Source organism: Dendropsophus ebraccatus, chromosome 7 (assembly GCF_027789765.1).
Source record: "Dendropsophus ebraccatus isolate aDenEbr1 chromosome 7, aDenEbr1.pat, whole genome shotgun sequence".
Lineage (NCBI taxonomy): Eukaryota > Metazoa > Chordata > Amphibia > Anura > Hylidae > Dendropsophus > Dendropsophus ebraccatus.
This window is the reverse complement of record NC_091460.1, coordinates 136,413,112-136,436,139: the sequence shown is the minus strand read 5'-3', so window position 1 is coordinate 136,436,139 and position 23,028 is coordinate 136,413,112. Positions and strand designations below refer to the sequence as shown.

General features: G+C 41.0%; 1 protein-coding gene across 1 annotated transcript in view; it reads left to right on the top strand.

Moving 5' to 3' along the window:
* The window catches only part of ANKRD50 (ankyrin repeat domain containing 50), a 51,757-nt gene extending 49,076 nt beyond the window's left edge, over window positions 1-2,681 (top strand). The window contains exon 5 of the mRNA XM_069978579.1: window positions 971-2,681. The gene's annotated coding sequence lies outside the window, so the exon portion shown is untranslated. The remainder of the gene's footprint in view (window positions 1-970) is intronic.
* Window positions 2,682-23,028: the final 20,347 nt, after the last annotated feature.

Below are 23,028 nucleotides of genomic sequence, written 5' to 3'. Positions count from 1 at the left end.
TTTTACATGATGATCAGAAAATCTCACCTAAGCCCGTTATAGGAGTAGTGCCGGTGATCTCTTGTAAAACTTGTGATTGTTGTGTCTATTACAAGGAGCGATAATTGGCTGATTCAGCCAAAGGGCCCCTAAGGGTCCTATTCCTTGTGCAGAGTCTGGCCCGATCAATAATGTAAACGAGCACCGTTCTGCCTATTACACGGCCCAATAATCGTTTAGCGAGGGCTGCACCATACATTACCTGTTGCAGGTCTTCTCCTGCTCTTCTTCCTCCCGATCCCGCGCGCAGCTTCGGTGCGGCCTGTCTGAGCTGACAGACTGCTTAGCCAATCACTGGCCGCGGCGGTCCTGGCCAGTGATTGGCTGAGTGGTCTGTTAGCTACAGGCCGCACATAAGCTGCTGCCTGTAGCAGGAAGGAGCGCAGGAGAAGACCTGCAACATGTTTAGGTAATGTATGGTGCTTGTGAAATCATTGGTCGCCCACCGCGCATTGCTATTCCACGCAGCAATGCGCGGGTGGCCACCGATGATTGGTGCCCTAAATAAACGATCATCCAATGACACGATCATCGGCTGATCGTTGTCTCTATTCCCTGGAGCGATAATCGGCCAATTGTCGCTCCGTGGAATAGGCCCCTAAGTCCACAGAGCCCATCTCCTGCAGTAAGACAAGGAGAGAAGTGCTTCTCCTGGCTCAAACAAGCAATTAGGGGTAGACTGATGAAAACTTTTGACTTTTTTTTTTTTTTTGTGATGTTGACAATTTAAATAAAAATGTTTGTTCTATCTGTCCACTTAGGTACTTCACAGTCTTAAAAACAGAGCCTTGTTGTAGTGAATGGGCTCTAAATATACTTCCTTTATGCAGAAGCTTCCCTAAAAAATATAGAAAATTATGTTCTTGGTTAAGTGTATTTTTTTGTGTGGTATCATTCAGCTTCCTAATAAATTAATATTTTTCTTTCACAGGTTGAAAAAGCACAAGATTATAGTTTACTATAGAGGATAGAAGACACAGACACCTACAAAGCTATCGGTTTTGGCTTCCATAACATCCGAAGTGAACTTGACATGCAAATTGCTTTAAAGTGCCTACCTGTAGGCAATATAATGTTAAAAATGTGCTTAAAAGATGTTTTGTGCACAGAAATGCACTTTGTAACTGCACCTAGAATCCCCTTTTTCCCCATTAAAAACAATTGCAGCTAGCAGCTTTTCAGCTGGAAGTGAAACATAATAAATATGCATGTCCTGCCATGAACTATATGACTCCCCCGCCCGCCCCTCCACTCCTCTTGTCTCTCCTGTAAGAAAACATGCAGCGGAGAGAAGTCCAGCAGTCCTGACAGCGTCTGATAATATAACCTGTGCAAAGCAGGCCAGAGTTGTAAATGAAAAAAAAAAAAATTAAAAAAGCCTATTTTTCAGCAGTATTTACCTCCAGTATGTAATTAACAACCTGCCTCTTGCCTAGACATGTCCTGCACAGTCAGTGTCGAGCAATGCCCATCCCCCCTCCCATCTTGCTGTGAAGTTGAATGTATTAAGCTCAACTTTCCTTCGAACCATATTTATCCACCACTGACTATTTCAGTGTTATGTATTTTTCTGGTGTTTTTAAATGTTCTTGATGCTTTATTTAAAAGAAACTTTGTAACCGGTTATGTTGTCTTTGTCCAGTTAGAGGAAGGAGTACATATTTACCTGTTCATGTCAACAGCAGACCGACCCAAAACCGACGAGCTCAATCGGCCGCCCTTCCCTACATAGCAAGGTTGACGCGTATTTATTTTAAGGGCGGCGCTCAAGGGTAATATCGTTTATCGTGTGACGCCTCTGCTGAGGAATTGCAACGTGTTATCAAAGTTTAGAATTTTCTTGTCCCTGTGGGACATATATACTTAATAATAAAAAAAACAAGTTCTTAAATGGTAGCCTTAAGAATGCTAATGGCTAATAACGTCATAAAAAAAGGGGAGTACAGCGAGGTTTCCTGTACTGCTCACTCACTGGGCTGTTAAGAAGTTTTTATGTTTCCAAAAAGTTTCCAGCTTCTTCGACCCCTTCATTTTATTATTTATTTTTGGTGAAATGAATAAATTCCCATGCAACAAGCAAACAGGTTTAACCATAAAAACAGCAAATTGTCACCCTGACATTACAGGGTTTATGTTTTTAGGTAGTATTCCTTATAATAGTGAAACCTGGAGTCAACCATCAGAGGCGGTGTACCGGTATTATTAGCAGTTACTGACCACACCGCCATGGTCCTAGTCAATAGTCCATTCTTGTAGTTCTCCAGACATGGAGGCCCTCATTTTGTGTAGTCGTTCTGCTATTTTGTTACAGTTTCCTTCAGTCACTTCCCGATTTGGTCATTTTCCACTTCTAAGAACTTGTTTTAATCGGTAAAACCACTATTATTTTTTTTTTTTTATAATTATTATTTAAAGATATATTGGCCGGAAGAAGTGAATGGAGTAACAATTACTAAAAAAAAAAAAAAAAAAAAACATTCTCCTTTAATCCATAGTTTCTCATCAGCCAATGTGCTTTATTATTGGTGGTTTTGCTTTCTGAACTCGGCAGTATTTTATTTGTCTGTCTGTTTAATGTTACTTTTACAAATCATTTACTATGCTATGCAAATGTATTTTGTTCCATTCTTTATTGGGGGGGGGGGGGGGGGAACATTCATTTTACATTTTTTTTCTGTTTTTGAATGTAAATATCCAATGTAAATTGAATTAAACATTGTAAATTTCTTTTTATTTTATTCCTTGTATGATATTCAGCAAAAGACTCCTATGTATATGAAAGTGCATAATAAATATATTTGCTTTTCATCAAATATCTTACTACTTTTTAATATTTCCTTAGGTTGTTCCACTGTTGACTTTTACACAGACCTCAATTACCAGTTCACACATCTATACTACAATATACTACTATACTCACACCGTTCATCAGAAAGAGCCATCTTCCACAAAGCCCTTTTCCTCCTGTTAGGAAAGATCCGTTGGCTGCGGGCACTGAGATCGGCGTTCGTTTTTGGTGCTTTCACACAGCACAACAAATCCATGTATCGTTCGTGCAGCCACGGAAACTGACAGCGCGGATATACATGTATTTGTGCTGTCAGTTTCCAGATCACACAGCAGTATATACTTACCTAGTAAGCTACCGCTGTGATCCAGCATCCCGTTCCTCCGTCTCTGCCGTCTCTACCGTTCAGCCACTGTGTTTTTAGACTCAGCCTCCTCCGGCTGTCAATCATTCTAGAGGTGGTGGCAGTCTGAAGATACCGCCACTGGACAGGAGAGCTGGAGGAACAGGATGCCGGACTAGGTAAGTATGCACTGCTGTGTGATCTGGAAGGTGACAGCACGAATATTGGCATATTCATGCTGTCCATTTGCCTTTGTTATTAGCCACACATAACCCTGTTTATACAAGGCAAAGCACGGCCGCTAACAATACATTTTGAAGCCTGCTTTAAAGACTCGATCAGCCAAAGATTGGGCGTTTTCCCAGGACTTTACTGTGACTACTTTTCTAAAACCCTAAAAAACCCTGGTACTTGCACCTCACTAGAACATCTTGAAATGTGTCTTCAAAAGGATACTATGGGAGTTCTAAACTGCTCCAGGTTTATTCTGGAAAAAATAAATATATATATATATATAATTATTTTTTTTTATTATTATTATTTTTTTTTTTCAAATCAACTGGTAGCAGAAAGCTATACCGATATTTGTAAATTCTATTTCAAAATCTTCAGCCTTCCAGTACTTATCAGGTGCTGTGTGCCCTGCTGGAAGTGGTGTCTGACACGGCACTCTCTGCTACCACCTCTGTTTATGGCAGGAACTGTCCAAACCATTTTTTGGGGGATTTCTACTGCTCTGGACAGTTCCTGTCACATACAGAGGCAACAGCAGAGAGCACTGTGTCAGACTGTAAAAAGTTCCACTTCCTGCAGGGCATACAGCAGTTGACTGAACATTACTGAATGTTCAAATCTGTTTAACTTTCTGCCACCAGTTTAATTGAAAACAATAGCTTGCACCACAATTTTGGTGTTTTTTGTTTCAATGTTTCACTATAAAAATTGTGGATTATGGGAAAATCACAGCAAAACACTTAGTATAACTACAGTATATCCTGATGCTACAGATACAGTAGCAGCAGCAGCATGCAGATAGAGCTGAGTAGGGAAGGAAGGGGTCCCAGCTGCCAGGAGGCTTTGGATATGTGATGATTTCATCCTGTAGTGTAGCTGACCCTGGACAGACCACTTCCTCTGACACATTGAACACTGACAGTAGTCATAAATCTGCCTCTTTGACTCTGAATCAGAGAACACTCCCCTTGTTCTTGTCCCTTGTGCTTGTCTTACCTACCACAATAAACAGGCAGTGACGGTCATAAAACTTTTCTGTGAAGTTGCGACCTTCCAGTCGTCAATCTAATAAACACACACTAAAAATGAAGGGAACATTTAAAGGGAATTTATCACCAGAGAATACCCTATTGTTTAAAGGGGTATCCCCCATCTCAACTAATGTAGTTTAAACTGTAACCTATTTTTGCAAACACCTTCATTTATCAAACGGGACGACTCCTGATATGCCGCTCTTTCTTTCTTATTGACAACTTGTTGTCTAGGTTACCGACCACCTCTCTACTTTAAAAGCAGTGGTCTGGTTGGTTGCTTTATCCATGTATGAAGCCGTGACTCTTCAACTTCTGGACTCCAACCTGTGTAGGAATGTTATATTACTAGGGATGCTTAAAGGGAGCATGCCCACGGATTGCCACGGCAGCCCTGGCAGGTTCTTAGCTACTCAGTTGGGTATTGCTGCTTTTAGCCAATAAAAAAAAATCTAGGTGAAGGATTAACTGCAAGCCAAGCAAGTTAAACTTCAGGTATATTAATCTGTCCAGTAAGGTAGCAGAAATTGGTCGCATCTGTTAGCATAAGGGCCTGTTCACACTGTGGAAAACAGGCAGAAATTCCAAGTGGAATCCCCACTACGGACACCAATTGGAATTCCGCCTGCCTCAATGTTAAGTATAGGGCGCTTCCACTCTCCAATGAAAGGATTGACATGTCAATTTGTTCAACGGAGAGTTGCGGAGAACAGGGGCGCCCTATACTTAGCAGTGAGGCAGGAAAAGTTCCGAGTCGAGTCTGCAGCGGGGATTCTGATTGGAATTTCCACCTCCTGTTTTCTGCAGTGTGGTACCTGCATAGGTAGTCTAGCTCCTACAATATGGTACATCCATATGTGCTGCTGCAAGAAGATTTGCTGTGGTCCTATTTCACGGGCCGATGGGGACCTGATCAATAATGACACCTATTAGTAGTTTCTCTGCTTGTCAATCATCTGCTAGAATAAAAAACATTTTTCCTGGATATATAGATACAGCTGATATGGTAGGGTCCCTGGTGCAGCTGGGAGCCATAGCAGCACAATTGTGCTATTTTCTTCCCTTTAACCCTTTCACGACCTGGGGTCATTGATGCCTCAATGCGCAGGTTGTTTTAGGATATCCGCTTATGGGATCATAATGATCATGATGATAAGCTGATGTCCCTGTGTCTGCCCCCTCTCCTCTGTCCCCTGCCGCTGTTACAATCTTGCAAAAGAACACTGCAGAGACACCATCACGTGTCTCGACATCAGTGAGCTAGCCAGACCTTCCATCGGGAAGGGACAACCAAGACAGCTGTTTCAGGGTATTTGCCCCTCATCAGTGTGGAGTTGGTTTCTGGCTAGTGGGAGCAATTGCCTAGTAAGTGCATGCAAAAGGACAATGGTTGACCTCAGGGAGATCAACCGAAACATCGCAGAGACACCTTCACGTGTCCTGACGTCACCTCCTAAGCAGGCCTTAACCCCTATTACACAGGGCGAATATGAAGAGCAAACGAGCGATGTCGGCGCTGGTTTGCTCCTCATTCCTCACAGGCTGCCGCCGCTATTACACGCGCCTGCAGCAAGCGGGTGAGTGCAGGGAGGGGCTTCCCGGGTAACTACTAGATCGTCCGGGCAGCCCATAGAGGATAGCGGCAGATCGCTGCTATCATTGTCGTTTGTCTTTCACCATGTTCGTTGCCTTCTATTACACAGGGCGATTATTGGCCGTAACGGCCGATAATCGTTCCGTGTAATAGGGCCTTTATGTTAGTTACTGCCAAACATCTTTGGTGAGTTTTACCCACACAGGAAGGTAGAATTGTAACTAAAGACCAGCCGTCACTGAAAGACGGTCCGACTGCTCTGATAGCATTTCCAGTGCAAGATATATTGCTTCTATTAAAGCTTTTTTTTTTTTTTATAAATATCAAAGTTTTTTTTTTACCTAATTTTAAATAAAAAAAATTAAGCCAACACTTTCTCTTTGTGCAGCGGTAATTTACTGTCCTATTACTTATAATACTTATTTGAGTCACTTTGCTTAACCAACCAAGACATAAGTGAATGAGATTTCTCCAATCTACACACCTTATTGTTAACTAAACCTGAAACAATAGCGAATTAATAAAGAATGTAATGAAACTGGATTATCCTTACTTTGCTCACATAGATGATAATTGAATAATTACATCATCATAGATATACACTCCAGCTATATGTCCTGACATAAGCCAGACTTGTGGAGGATTTAAAATGAGATAAGATTATGGTAGAGCGCAATGTCCTCCACCCTAGGCTAGGACTGAAATACACAATGGCTGACATCATACTGGGGCATGTGTGCACCTCTGGCATATGTGCAAATTTAACTATTATTCTACTGTTGTGTTATGTTTCTATTGACCATATTATGAAAGAACAAGTCAGGTGACAGTCTAAGGGTATGTTCACACTACGGATTACGCTCAGAAATTTGAAGCGCGGCGGACTCCTCTTGAAGTTCCGCCTGTCCCATTGACTCAATGATATTCTCAAGGTCAATCCGCCGTCCATCCAAAGAATTGACATGTCGTGCCAATGCGTAATCCGTAGTGTGAACATATCTTTAAGCAACAGAAACAAGTAGTAGTTGGAAAAATCTATACAAGCGTGCATTGCTTTGGTTTAAGAGCTCCCTGTATTGGGTGGGAGGGGCAGTGGGGGAGGGGCATGGTCTGCATAGTGGGGTCTACAGCCCTGTACTCTGACCGAGGAAGTCTCCCTCACCTTCCAAATCATAGCAGATTCACTTCAGGCTGGGGCTTACATCAGGGGACAGGACTGTGGAGGTAATCTCTTCATACTGTAACCCCTCTCTCCCCGGACAGAGAATGCTGCATGTATGTGCCCCTGCAGTAGCTGTAAGGCCCTGGGTTTCCCATCCTTTCCATTCCTGCTATAATGTGCCTGCACTTACACTCAGCCATTCACACTGCTGTATAGAGAAGTTTCTGTCTCCTGCACAGCTCTGTGATTCTCACTTACTGATTGGTCCATGCTGAACAACCCCTTCCCCATTGCTGTCATGTGACCACACAGACCTCTGACAGCAGCCCTGCTTCTCTATTCTAGCCTGTTGTACTACGCTACTGCATTATGGGGATCTGCAGCTCCATCCTGTATCTACAAACTGCTGCTGTGTTATCAGGGTTATACAGTTACTATACATTATACACCACATGCTGATTGCTATACTGTACAGTAACTTATAATATCACATACCCAGCTTTCTAAATGTTTGTTTCATTTGTTTTGCATGTTATTCAGAATAAAAAATGACTTTTGGGGTGTAGAACCAATTGTCTATATATCAATGATTTCTTATGGGAAACTTTGCTTTGGTTTAAGAGTGGATTGAAGCGCGGTCCCGGAACGAATCCAAAGTACCACTATAGAGATATATTTATATTTATACATTCACAGGTATCCCAAGATAAAATGTATTCAAGTGGGATGTCAATGGAGTACAGTGCCAAATAACTCTCCCTTATGGAGGACCTACCAATTCTGGAAAAAAAAAGGAGTGACAGTAGATGAGATTCTAAACAAATCAATATGAAATCAGATGAAATCAGCTAACAGAGCTGTGTCCAGAACCTTTTTTTTTTTTTTTTTTTTTTAAAGCCCGGGTAGGAGTTGGGCGAAAAAAATTACTTTCACTCACCTCCTCGGCTCCAGCGCTGCCACCGACACTTCGGTTTCCTGTATTGCCGGGAGTTCTGAAAAAATTGGTCCCGGATGGAGTTCCCCTTTAGGGTGCCTTGATATGCAGCGGATTTCATCCTACAAATTTGCAGCTGAAACCGCTGCAGTTCCAGGCACAGTCGTTTTGAATAGGGTTACATACTGGTTGCAGACTTTCCAATGCGCTGTCCTGGCGCAGCCACTGATTGGCTGAGCGGGATGTCTGGATAGTAGGGGCCGGAGCAGGGACCGGGTAATGTTTGCATTGGGCCGCCACCGGTTAAAGGGGATAGCGTTTACATACTCACAGCAGAATGAAGTACAGTGGAGTACAGGGCCCAACTCCAGACGGCCAGAATTTTCATTAAAAAATTAGTGTTTGTTTTTGTTTTTTTTTTACATTTTAATTTCCTTATACTTCCTGAGGTTTCGTCGTAGGTGATGGATCCTTTTTACCAGACAATACAGGAAAAATGTAGTATGGCACACATATCCAAATGAATAGAAAAGGTATAATACACAGCCATGTATTATACATCAGAGTTGAAGCTGATCTTTGTATAGCGTTTGTATGGCTCAATATCCTTTATTTGTACAGGGAAATGAACATCAATAAAGCAGCACAATGCAGAGAGGACGGGCAATGCAAATGACCCTCCCGAATTAGCATAAGATGTCTGACTCCATTTTATTGTGCTGTAAAATATGCAAATAGCACGCTGTACATAGGTAAAGTTAGCATTGCTATTCCCTTTGTGTCTGTTGTAATCAGATGGTCCGGTGAAGGTCGAGTAGAGTGAAAACCTACTATAACCCTGATCTGCTGGAACTACTAAAATAAAAGAAAGAATTTATACTGTAAGTTTGAAAAGGAAGTGTATTCTATTAGTAGACCAGAGCCGAGTCAATGAAGTTTAACCAACGCTAGAATGAGCTCGACCAGAAATTGGAGATCCTGAAGAGTCTCTGCGTCAGAATCTGCAGCCATCAGATGGCGGTTTGGTCTTCAGTCATTTTGCAAGGTACTGCATAAAGCCACGTTCACACAGTTTATTTTTTCACTGATAAGTAAAAAAATCAAATAACATTGTTTTATATGGAATCCCGGACGGACTGTATACAATCTATACACACTCCGGCTGGGATCCCCAGCGGCCGCACTCAAAACTGATATGTCAATATTGTGCAGCCACTATTCATTGGATAGCAGCCACACAAAATCGACTGTGCAGATAATGTCAAGTGCGTCTCTGGCCGCACATTACATCGTCTGCAATGGTTAATTGGCACGCGGGCACACGCCAATGTGCCCACATTCCATTTCAAGAGAAATGAAGTTCATCCGGCTGGTACAGAGTTAAACTTCACAGACAGCAGCCGTTCTGTGACGCGGCCGTGTCACAGAACAGCCGCTGTCTTACAGCATGTGAATGTGGCCCTAAACATGTAAGGCTGGGTTCACACTGCGTTTTTTATCGTAGTGCATTTGTGTGCATCCATTGTTCCATTGACTTTATAAAAGAAATGGATCAAAACGCATCCATTTTTTTTTCGTACACAGAAACATAGCTGACCTTATTTTTGTGTACGTTAAAAAAAAAAAGATGCATTTTGATCCTTTCTTTTTTAAAGAATGGAGGTCAATGGAAAAACGGATGCACGCAAATGCATGTTTTTCCATCCGTTTTTTTGCAAAAACGTGTGAAATTAACAAAGCGTGAACCCAGCCTAACCTGCATCACATATTTAAATATCATAAAAATTTATCTGGACGGAAGTTCTCTACCATCTCATAAAATGCTCGGTCACAAGACTTGTGTTACTTTTAATTATAGCGCCATTGTTTATTGCCCATGAAACTTTGAAATGTCTCAGATCAGCTCGGATCTGCTAAGCATGTCATCCTTCCCTATTGGATCTATACAGAAAGAGAAGTCTTTGATATTTTTATAGACCACGTAGAATGGGAGAACACAGCATCAGCATTTATTTCTACTCGCTTCCCTTTGTTTTCTCCGATAATATTTTTAAGGGCTTTGGGGACAACAATATAATGAGCAAAGCCTGACTATAAAGTATCACTTGTTACTAGTAATGAATGACTCAGTCATAGAAAAACGTGTTTTGTTTAAGCGCAAGAATCTTAGGAACTTAATTTTACAAGTAAAGTAAATGAGTAGGTTGTGAATAGGGACCGAGCAAACAGTGATCTTTTTATTTCAAGGAAAGGGAAAGTAGCATAGCCCAGAAATCAGGACAATCCCCCCGATTGTATTCTCATCCAATACACCTCAACTCTGCTGTGCTGGCAGAAATAGTATGGAAATCATCGAGAACCAGAGACATTATATTATGTTGTATAGAATTAGATGGCACCTACTGTAGCTGTTGTGATATTTCTCTTATATATACAATATTAAAAAAAAAAAAAGAGAGAGAGACTCCATGACAGAACGGAAACGTTGCATGTGTTTTTGATCTTTATGGAGTAAATCCGTTTTTTTTTTTCACTGATCTGCGGGAATGCTGCAAGATTTTTCCAATATATATATATATATATATATATATATATATATATATATATATATATACTGTTTTCCCCAAAATAAAACACCCTCCTAAAAGAAGACACCCCAACTACTCTACCCTCTAGCCTAAAGTAAGGCATCCCCCAAAAAATAAGGCACCCCCTACTCTAAACTAGGACAATCCACCTAAAGTCTATAATAAAGAAGGAAGTAATTGAAGAGATTGTATATGGATTAGGGAACCTCCAGAGCAGAGAATATTTGATGTTAAAGCGACTCTGTACCCACAATCTGACCCCCCCCCCCCCCCCCCCCAAACCACTTGTACCTTCGGATAGCTGCTTTTAATCCAAGATCTGTCCTTTTGTCCGTTCGGCAGGTGATGCAGTTATTGTCCTAAAAACAACTTTTAAACTTGCAGCCCTGTGTCAAATTGGCGTGGCCTAGAGTGTGTATGGCCTAGGCCTGCACCGCCTCTCCGTACCTCCTCCCCGCCCTCTTCATTATTAGGAATGCCCTGGCCGAATTTCTCCTATTCCTCACTTGTCTGAACACTGCACAGGTGCCTTAAAGATCCAACTCGTGAATAGGAGAAAACCCACCTGGAGCATTCCTAATGATGGGGAGGAGGGACGGAGAGGTGTGGCGGGCCTAGGGCACAGATACTCTAGGCCACGCCAATTTGACACAGGGCTGCAAGTTTAAAAGTTGTTTTTTAGGACAATAACTGCATCACCTGCCGAACGGACCCCAGGACAGATCTTGGATTAAAAGCAGCTATGAGAAGGTACAAGTGGTTTGGAGGGCTTAGATTGTGGGTACAGAGTCACTTTAACTTCCAGCTTACCTGCATATTATTTACTTATCTACTTATTCCTAAAGAGGTCTCCAGCATATGAAAAACATGTCATCTTTCTTCCAGAAACAGCATCAAACCTATCCAAGGGTGGTGTCTGTTTTTTTTTAAGTGAAAATAATAATAATAATAATAATAATAATAATAATAATAACCATAATATTTATTTGTATAGTACCAACAGATTTTGCAGCACTTTTTCCTTTATTTTTAATTTTTTTTTTACATGATACACGGGTTACATTTACATACATACATTACAGAATTTAAAAAAAAATACGATAAATTAAGATACAAAGGGAGTGAGGGATCTCAAAATAGGAGAAATGGGGGGGTGGGGGTGGGCGGGGGTAGTTGACACAAGAAGCAGTAAGTGCTGTATTTGCTGATGGTCCAGCAATTGTACATAGAATCAGAAAGTGCCAGTCAGGTACAAGGTACAGGAACATCAGAGATATAGAGTGAAAGGTGAACCGACAGCAGGAGGGGAGACAAGTTTAGGGAGCTTTATTAGCGTGCTTGAAGAGATTGTTTTTTGGGGGAATGCTTGACAGTTCCTGACATGACTGTTCCTGACAGTCTTCAAGTACTCATCAGCTGCTGTATGTCCTGCAGGAAGTGGTGTATTCTCTCCAGTCTTACACAGTGCTCTCTGCTGCCACCTCTGTCCATGTCAGGAACTGTCCAGAGCAGTAGCAAATCCCCATTGAAAACCTGTCCTGCTCTCTCCAGACTGAATAAAATACCACTTCCTGGAGGACGTACAGCAGCTGATAAGTACTGGAAGCCTTCAGATTTTTTAAATAGAAGTAAATTACAAATCTCTGTCACTTTCTAACACCCGTTGATTTGAAAGGAAAACATTTTTCGTGAACAACTCCTTTAAGAGAAAGAAGACCTCGCGTTTATTAAATTACTAAACAAATCTAACTAAAAACCACAGGCGCTATGTTCCTAAGTGCGATCCAAGAGTTGATAAATATTGGGCTTGTTGACTCAGTTTTAGCCTTTGAGACATTTTGCACGCATAACAGGGATACGAGACTCCGAAAGATCTTCTGTAATTCTGCGTCTTAGAACATCTCCCAGATTCCATCTCCAGTAGATGAATGAAGGAATCACGGAGCATGGAAAAGCTGGCAGAGAAAGACGGCCACAAGCACTTAACATGTTCAGTTTCATCAGGAGGCTATTAAGGATCTTTTGGCTGCAATTCTTTCTAAGTTATTTTTAGGGCAAGATCACTGTTACTGAGTTTCAAAAACATCAAGGTCCATGGAGTTCATCCCAGTTCATTTTTAGGAATGCTGTGCTGATGGCGAAGCAACGTGGTGAGGACACATGGGCAAAGGTCATTCCCTAGAGAGAACATTACAGAGAAAGAGAGCCAATTATACATAGAAGATGTCATTTAACCCTTTGAGGACCAGGCCCAAAATGACCCAGTGGACCGCGCAAATTTTGATCGTAGTGTTTCCGTTTTTCCCTCCCCCCCTTCTAAGAGCTCTAGCACTTTCAGTTTTTTATCTACAAGGCCATGTAAGGGCTTATTTCTTACAGGAATAGTTGTACTTTGTAATGGCGTCATTCATTTTACCATAACATGTATGATGGAATCCCAAATATATTATTATAAGAAATTGGTGAAATCGCAAAAAAGAATGCAATATGGTAACGTTTGGGGGGTTCCTGTGTCTACATAATGCACTATATGGTAAAAGCGACATGATACCATTACTCTATAGGTCAGTACGAACACAACCATATGCAGGTTACACAGATTCTCTAATGTTATATATTTTTTTTAAATGAAATCCTTTTTTTTGGCAATTAATTATAAATAAAATGGGACTATTGTGACGCTTATAACGGTTTTATTTTTTCACCTACGGGGCTGTATGGGGTGTCATTTTTTCCGCCATGATCTCTAGTTTTTATTAATACCTTATTTGTGAAGATCGGACGTTTTGATCACTTTTTATTAATTTTTTTATATATATAATGTAACATAAAATCGGTAATCCGCGCACTTTTTTCCCTCTTTTCGTGTACGCCGTTTACCGTTCGCAATGACGCTTGTTATATTTTAATAGATCGGACAATTACGCACGCTACGGTATATTATATGTTTATCTATTTTTTTATTTTTATATGTTTTATTTATATAATGGGAAAGGGGGGTGATTTCAACTTTTATTGGGGGAGGGGTTTTGGGGTAGTGTGTTAGTGTTTTTAACTTTTTTTTTTTACACATTTGAAGTCCCTTTGGGGGACTTCTACATTCACTACTTTGATTTTTACACTGATGAATGCTATGCCATAGGCACAGCATTGATCAGTGTTATCGGCGCTCTGCACATTGAGCCTGCCTGTGCAGGCTCAGTGACCAGAGCGCCGATCGGACCGCACGGAGGCAGGTGAGAGACCTCCAGCAGTCCGTTTTACCGATTGGGACCCCCGCAGTCACACTGCTGGGGTCCCGATCGGTAAGTGACAGGGGACTCCCCCTGTCACTTACACTTAAACGCCGCGATCGCTGCAGCGTGTCATTACCGGTGAGGTCCCGGCTGCTGATTGCAGCCGGCCCCCACCTGCTATGAAGCGCGCTCCGCTCCGGAGCACGCTTCATAGCGTGAGAAACACCCAGGGCGTACAGTTACGCCCTAGGTCGTCTGGGGACAGACTTCCATGGCGTAACTATACGCCCTGGGTCGTCTAAGGGTTAAAGGGGGACTCCAGTGAAATTTTTTCTTTCAAATCAACAGAAATTGCCAGAGTTTTTTTTGCCAGAATTTCCTTCTATTAAAAAATCTCAAGTCTTTCGGTACTTACCAGCTGCTGTATGTCCTGCATATCTCTTTCTATGTCTATGACATACAGCAGCTGATAAGTACTGGAAGACTTGAGGTTTTTTAATAGTAAATTACAAATCTCTAGCACTTTCTCACACCAGTTGATTTGAAAGAAAACTTTTTTTTCTTTTGGCTGGAGTACCCCTTTAACCCTTAGAAGACCCGGCCAATTTTAATTTTTGCACTTTCGTTTTTTCCTCCTCCTGTATATAAGGCCATAGCACGCGCATTTTTCCACCTAGAGACCCAGATGAGCCCTTATCTTTTGCGCCACTAATTGTACTTTGCAATGGCAGATGTAATTTTTGCCTAAAATATGCTGTGAAAACAGAACAAAAATTATGTGTGCGGTGAAATTGCGGTGGAGGAGGGACAGAGGGGCGGTGCCGGCCTAGGGCACAGATACTCTAGGTTATGCCAATTTGACACTGGGCTGCAAGTTTAAAAGTTGTTTTTTAGGACAATAACTGCATCCCCTGCTGAACTGACCCCAGGACAGATCTTGGATTAAAAGCAGATATCCGAAGGTACAAGTGGTTTAGGGGGGGTCAGATTGTGGGTACAGAGTCACTTTAAAGTTGTGTTACTTTATGCTAGAACTGAGCGGCAAATTTGTGGTGAAGTTTTGGTGGACAACATCATATTTAAGGCATAGAGAATCAAACCATGCCCCCTATACTGATATCCTCATCCAGGGGAATGGACTGTCTGGTTTTACTAGCTAAATCATATAAATAACAATCACTCAAGTACCCAAAACAGTTACTCACTGGTATGTAGGACACTGGTGGCATTATGTCATCTATGTACATTTTATGGCTATATATTCCTAAGGCCGGGTTCACACTACGTTTTTGCAACCCATTTTCTTTCATCTGTTTTTGCAAAAACAATTAAGTGCATCTGTGTTTCCATTGACTTCCATTGTAAAAAGAACGGATCAAAACGCATCCTTTTTTTTTTATGTACACAAAAATAAGGTCAAGTATGTTTTTGTGTACGGTAAAAAAAAAAAAAGATGCTTTTTGATTATTTTTTTTTTTAATAATGGAAGTCAATGGAAAAAGGGATCAAAACGGATGAAAAAAAAACAGATTGCAAAAACACATTGTGTGAACCCAGCCTTATATTATCTTGAATAATCTTAGACATATACTCTCTTAGTGATGTACAGTCTCTTACTATGCAAATCAGTGTAAGCCTTAGTTGTCTGGGTGTTGACTGTATTACCGGTTACCATATGCTACACTTGGCTGGCTACTCTGTTTACACGTTGCACATTTTTGCTTTTTGGCCTCTCGGATGCTATGTAAGCTTACTTTTCTAATTTTCACAATTCATCATTTTTCCGTGCGGGGTAGGCCTATGATTACTATTAGCTATTGTACCACTCATCCATTTTAGATGAGTATTGGCTATGGTTTCTGTGTACTGCTCATCAGTTATTGTTTGTTCTCTCAGAGCTGTTAAATGTTGTTCTATATAACTCAGTGTGATCAATATATTGATGTTTAGACTGGGTTTGGCCTTTCTATAACTTCTCCCTCCATAAACACATCCTTATAGTCGCTAGGGAATAATTGCGGGAGTTACACAAGAAGTCCTTAGGTTGGGATTAACCTTATAAAATCAAGTGCGGCAATAAATCCAGTGGGGCGGTGGGGGGCAAAAATAATCATGGTCAGGAGGTGGGGGTAAATTAAAAAAGACAATGGGGGAGATTTATCAAACATGGTGTAAAGTGAAACTGGCTCAGTCGCCCCTAGCAACCAATCAGATTCCACCTTTCATTTTCCAAAGAGTCTGTGAGAAATGCAAGGTGGAATCTGATTGGTTGCCAGGGGCAACTGAGCAAGTTTCACAGGCTATGCTGATGAGCATCCATCAACGTAGCCAGAAAGGAGCTAAGAAGACAGCCAGCTGGGGTCAGGAGCTGGATGTGGCACTGCGCAGGCACCAGGACAGGTGAAAATAACTTCTTTTTTATGTTCCCCCACCCTCAGCTTGGAATAATTTTCGGCCCCACGCTGGACTTCCCCTTTAATTCCTTATACCATCCTTTTCCCTCATCCCACCTTCCTTGTTGAAGATTTATGTTCTTTTTTCGATAGTTGGTTGATGTGACCATTTATAGGAACGATTTTTAAAGGAAAAGTCCCAGAAACTATGAAATCTGCTGGCAGGCGGGGTGGGTGGGAAAATAACAAGAAAGTTAACTCACCCGTCCTCCATGTCTCTTAAGGCCCTATTGCACAAAGTGATTAACAGTCGATATCGGCCGTTACGGCCAATAATCGCTCTAGAATACAACGATCTTCTATGACATGTCGGCTGATCGTTGTCTTTCAACAGGCTGAAACACAAACTATCAGCCTGGCAACCATCTGCTCCTGACACTCCATGTAACACGAGCGGCGGCAGCAGACTGCCACTACCACTACTTTAATGGCAAATATTTGCTGTTATTTTAGAACAACGGCTGTTATATTGAAATAATGGCCGTTATTTACTGTTATATGGCGGCCATCCACTCAATTTCAACATTGTGTGAACAGAGCCTTTCTGTGTTTTTAATCCACTCCTGGTTTTGGTTGCAATACTGACTGAAATATACGTAGTGTGAACGCAGCCTAATATATGGCTGGGTTCACACTACGTATATTTCAGTCAGTATTGTGGTCCTCATATTGCAACCAAAACCAGGAGTGGATTAAAAACACAGAAAGGATCTGTTCACACAATGTTGAAATTGAGTGGATGGCCGCCATATAACCGTAAATATTTGCTGTTATTTTAAAACAACGGCTGTTATATTGATATAATGGCAGTTATTTACTGTTATATGGCAGCCATCCACTCAATTTCACCATTGTGTGGACAGATCCTTTCTGTGTTTTTAATCCACTCCTGGTTTTGGTTGCAATATGAGGACCACAATACTGACTGAAATATACGTAGTGTGAACCCAGCCTAATACTGCATAGTGAGACACATAGCACATGTTTTAATTCTCTCGGAATAAACCATATATTTATATGCTAGAACTATTGTTTATAGCTAATGTATAATACATATTTTGCCAGTACTTGAAAGAATGAATGATTAGGTAAAAGATTCAGTAAGAATGCGTGCTATAGGCCAAAAAAAATAAAAAATATATATATATATATATATATATTATATTTTACTGGTGGTGGAAAAAGTCTTTTTCTTTCAAATCAACTGGTTTCAGAAAGTTATATAGATTTGTAATTTACTTCTATTTAAAAATCTTAAGCCTTCCATTACTTATCAGCTGCTGTATGTCCTGCAGGAAGTGGTGTTTTCTTTTCACTGACACAGTGCTCTCTGCTGCCACCTCTGTCCATGTCAGGAACTGTCCAGCGCAGGAAAGGTTTTTCATGGGAATGCGCTGTTGCCCTGGACAGTTCCTGACATGGACAGAGGTGGCAGCAGAGAGCACTGTGTCAGACTGAAAAGAAAACACCACTTCCTGCAGGACATACAGCAGATGATTAGTACTGGAAGACTTGACCTTTTTATATAGAAGTAAATTACAATTCTATATAACTTACTGAGACCAGCTGATTTGAAAGAAAAAGATTTTCACTGGAGTACCCCTTCAACAATACACAATCTGACATTATATCAATTAAAAAAAAAAGATTTTTGAAGCCAATGCCAGGAACAGAACCTAAACAGGGAACGGGTCATAAAGGAAAGACTGAGATTTCTCCTTTTTTCAAATCCATTCCTGGTTTTGGCTTCCAAAATCTGTCAGATAAATCTGCCTGTGTAAACGCACCATTAGACACTAAACGTCCTTTATTATCACCTAATTAATATTTACTAAAAGGATTTCCTAACTAGATATTTTTATTATTAAGAAATATTTTCAGATGACTTAGGAGACAAGAACATCATCTTCTTATATCTCATAGAAGCTTTTTTTTTTTTTTCTTTAAGCCATGGACTTAAATGTTTCCTACCATGGAAGGGAAAACATAATGGAATATTGATTAGTTCGCTTCCTGTTGAAATGGTATTACTCGTTCACATGGTAACTCAAGGGGTGCTTGACAATCTATCTCCATATGTAAGTGTCAGAGCTCAGCTTTCTGTTTCTATCCTGAAAATATACCTGATGGGAGGAGGACTGCGATGGAAAGAACAAATTCTCTTGCTTTCTTATTGAAGTTACATTATTACTTTTAATGTTCCTATTTGTGCCTGCAGGTTGTGCTTCTTATGGCAGAAATTCTCATTCATTTAAAGGATGCAGTAATTTAAAATAATTAAAAAAATATATATTTTTATAATTAAACATTGCCAAATCTCCCACAAAAACATAATGCTACATTTAATATGTATTTTTATCTGCCATGGGGTCTGCTTACATTATTATTATTATTATTAATGTATATAATAGAGCACTGATCCATCAGATCAGTGCTCTATTATACTGGTCTGCGGCAGATGAGATACTTAGATTGCCAAGCTGGGATCACTGTCCTTCCGACGCTAAACCCCGACCGGGCCGATATACCGGATCTCGACCGGGCCGATATACCGGATATCGACCGGATGCATTTGCAGCAGGGAGATCCGGCCTCCAGATACCAGGGAAGGGGCTGCAAAGGACGTTTAAATGCAGCTGTCATGTTTGAAAGCTGCATTTAACTGTCCTAATTAGCAGGTGCGGTTATCGGCCGCACCCGCTAATAGCCGTGGTCCCAGACTGCAGAAAGCAGCCGGGATCGCGACGGTTCAGAGCGGGGTCGCGGCACGGCCTCTCTCTAAACCTCCCCCCCCGCCGCAGGATGTGCTGATACGTCCTGCAGAGGGAAGGGGTTAAGGAAGTCAGTGACAGGATAAGCATGGATGTGTGTGTTTAGGGCGGGGGCTAGGTGGGGTCCCAATCACTTTCCCTGATCTCCTCACCTCCATCTTGTCTGATCAGCGATCTTCAGGTACAGTCTGCCCTCAGGCATGGTCTATGAGAATGTTGCCGATAGTACTGATCAATGCTATGCTAAGGCGTAGCATTAATCAGCATATGCAATCCAATGATTGCATATGGAACTGTAGGAAAAAAATGGATTTAAAAAAAAAAAAACTAAATAAATAAAAAACAAAAAAAGTTTACCTCTTTTACCATGATAAAAAAATGTTTAAAAAAATTAAATAAATGAAAAACTTATTATACATCATAGCGTGCAGAATTGTCCAATCTATTAAAATCGAACCAAAAAGGTGGTGGTGGTGGGGGGGAATCCAAGATTGCTGATTTTTAAAAAATTATATTAAGAAAAAAATTAACAAAGAGCGATCAAAATTTTTCTTTTACACCACTGTAATTCCAATAAAAACTAGAGTTCACGGCACAAAAAATGACACCGCTGCATAGCGCTGCTTCATTGTGACCTGGACTGTGCATCAATGACCTTTGGTCATGAAGGGGTTCATTTTAAAGCACCCTGTAAGCATACATATTGCAATGTACAAACAAATCAAGTACAAAAAACATAAAGTAAATGACGTTCAAGCTTACAGGGAGAGAGGACCCCGCTAGCTAAGGCTTACAATCTACAAGATGAGGGACGCAGCTGTTTCGCAGGGCAGTTGCAGCATATTTATTGTAGAACAGATGGTTTTTCAAGTTGCTTTTGAAAGTTGCGATGGTGGATAAGAGCCAAATGTATTGGCAGTGATTAAAGATGAGGCAGAAATTCGTTTTGCGAGTGTCGCGAAATTTTAGTCAAACTCGTTAAGATTCATGAATCAATTCTTAATGAATTTAATTAAAACAGCCAAAACTATAGTAGCGACAATACTGAGACTTTTACAGAAGGGAGAATTTCTTAAAACATGTCAATCATCCAATTTCCGCCATTCCTCTCCTCTCTGTCCCTATATCCCTCTGTTAGTCTCTCCCTGCTCTGCTCTATCTGTGTCCTGTCATCCTGCTCTCTCCTCCACACACAGCCGACTGGCCACCTCCGTTACCAAGCCTCCATATATAGAGGGGGAGGAGCTGACATCACAGAGGGGCCTGCAGCTGATTGGATGGCATGTGTGGCCGACATTTTGCTTTTTCGTTAGCTAGCTGATCGGTGATGCCAGGTAGGTGGGGGACAACATGAAAGAAGTTGGGCGAGGCGGGGGGGGGGGGGGGGGTAGATAGAAATTGAAGTAATTATTGTAAACAAACAGTTTGGGTTCAGCGCTAAGAAAGATGAGCAATAAATGTAATGACAGAGCGGAGGCCGATCATACCATTAATTATAACAGGTAAAAGCAGGGCATGGAGCCGGGAGAAGTGGGGGGAGAAGATGTTTGCATGGAGCCAGAATATATCATCCATAATAATAGTCATAATAATAATAATGGGGGGAAAAATTGTATCGTATCCAAGCAGTCAGTGACAAACAACTATTAAAATGCCAGTTACTTCATGAAAGCATGTGCACACAAAATACACTGGCAAATGAAGTGAATAATAGTAATTATCTCATTGAAATTGCACCTGGATCTCAGCTACTTTGACTGTGTCTATATTTAGATGCATAGGTGACTAAGGGTCCTATTACACGGCCTGATCATAAAGTGTAAACGAGCGCGTGCTTGTTTACTGAGCTATTACACAGCGGACTATCGAGCAGCAAGAGCTGCACGGACATCGTTAACGATGTCAGTGCAGCCCTTGCCTTTAGTGAAAAATAATAAAGTATATACTCACCTTACCACGTTCCCTGGTGTCCTAGGGCCTTCCCCGGTTTCTGCAACTGCAGCTCTGCCTTCTTTTCCTGTCTCTGCACTGACAGGCCGCTCAGCCAATCTATGGTCGCTGTCCTGTCTCAACTAGTGATTGGCTGAGCGGCCAGTCAGTGCAGAAACCATACCAGAAGGAAACAGAAGACCCACGGACACCGGGGAATGTGGTAAGGTAAGTAAATATTTTATTATCTTATACTAAATCATCAGCCATTGGCCACGTATCGCTATCACACGTAGCTATTACACCCCCATGATCTTAAAGAAAACGATCAGCCGATGATCGTTTCATTGGCTAATCGTTATCGCTATTACATGGAGCGATAATTGCCCGAATCGACCTAATCCGGCACGTTATTGCTCTAAGTCCATCTATTCTACTCCCAAAGAAGAGCTAATATATGAAATGCTGAAAAAGTAATGTACAGTATATACCATTAGCACAAGGATATGATATGTATAGTACTGCTGTCCTCCTTTTTATTGAAGGCCCTGATAGAGTATAAGGACATCGTACAGGCGGAATCCTCTATTCTGGAGCCCTCTCTATAAGTCACTATGAGGATGACTGTCCCCCACCGCAGCCATTTATTTATTACATGGCTAGATAGTCAATTAAATTTCCTATTCTGCGGGTGGAGTTTGGTGGCTCCATGAAAACTAATTCTATTTTGCCCCGTCTCCAGGATTATATGTCCAATATTATTTTAGTATTTTGTTATCCTTGTTTTATTACGTTACCCCCCCTCCCCCCTTCACAACTCCTATAATAATATTAATAATACTTTTTTCTATAGCGCCAAAAGATTCCGCAGCGCTCCTGAACTGTATCTTGTAATCGCAATTTTTCTGAAAACATTATAATTTTTTTTTTTTTTTTTTTTTTTTTTTACAGTTTCTTTTTCTACCTACAATATCTACTTATCTGCATGAAAATATAATAGCTGAACTAGTAAAGGAAGACTAAGGAATCCTTAACAATTCCGTTCTGTCCGGAACCACAGTAAGAATGAAAGCACATCGGAAGTAATGAAGCATGGAATAAAGCAATCTAAGTGTAAATGAGGAATGGAGAGGATAAAATTGTTTCTATTGTATAATCTGCTGGAACATAAGACACCATTTTCAGACTCTCTCTATGCATATATCTCCCTTAGTAATATAGATAAAGTGTTCTTTATTTTCTTTTCTCACTAAATTAGAATAAGTTTAAAAAATATATATATATTTAATTCTTTTCTGTCTTTTGGTCGTCATAGCTTTTACTCTGCTCATCCAAATAAGTGAAAGAACATATAGAGGTAATACATTTTAATACAAAGAGGCCATAATACTCCGGACCATTGAACCTTTCTGCATACAGTATCTCCCTCTTGTCACATGTGGAATACATCATTATTTCCTATACTGGAGAAGATTTAAAGAAAAGATGACATGTTACAGGCATGTCTGGTTGGTCCAAAATCCAAGTACATGGACCGCAAATGGTTGGTTTCAGATTGTAAAACAATTGAATGTGGCTGAGATACGGAGACAAAACACATGGGCAAGAGCAGTTATTGATTCTTTATACACACAATACAGAGGTTACATTTTCACATTACAGAAGTAAATATTTAAAATAAATAAAGATACAGAAGGAGTGAGAGTCCTGCTCGCAAGAGCTTACAGACTAGGAGGACTGGGGACACAGGAGCTTACAGACTAGGAGGACTGGGGGGACACAGGAGCTTACAGACTAGGAGGACTGGGGGTGACACAAGAGCTTACAGACTAGGAGGACTGGGGGGACACAGGAGCTTACAGACTAGGAGGACTGGGGGGACACAGGAGCTTACAGACTAGGAGGACTGGGGGGGGGGACACAGGA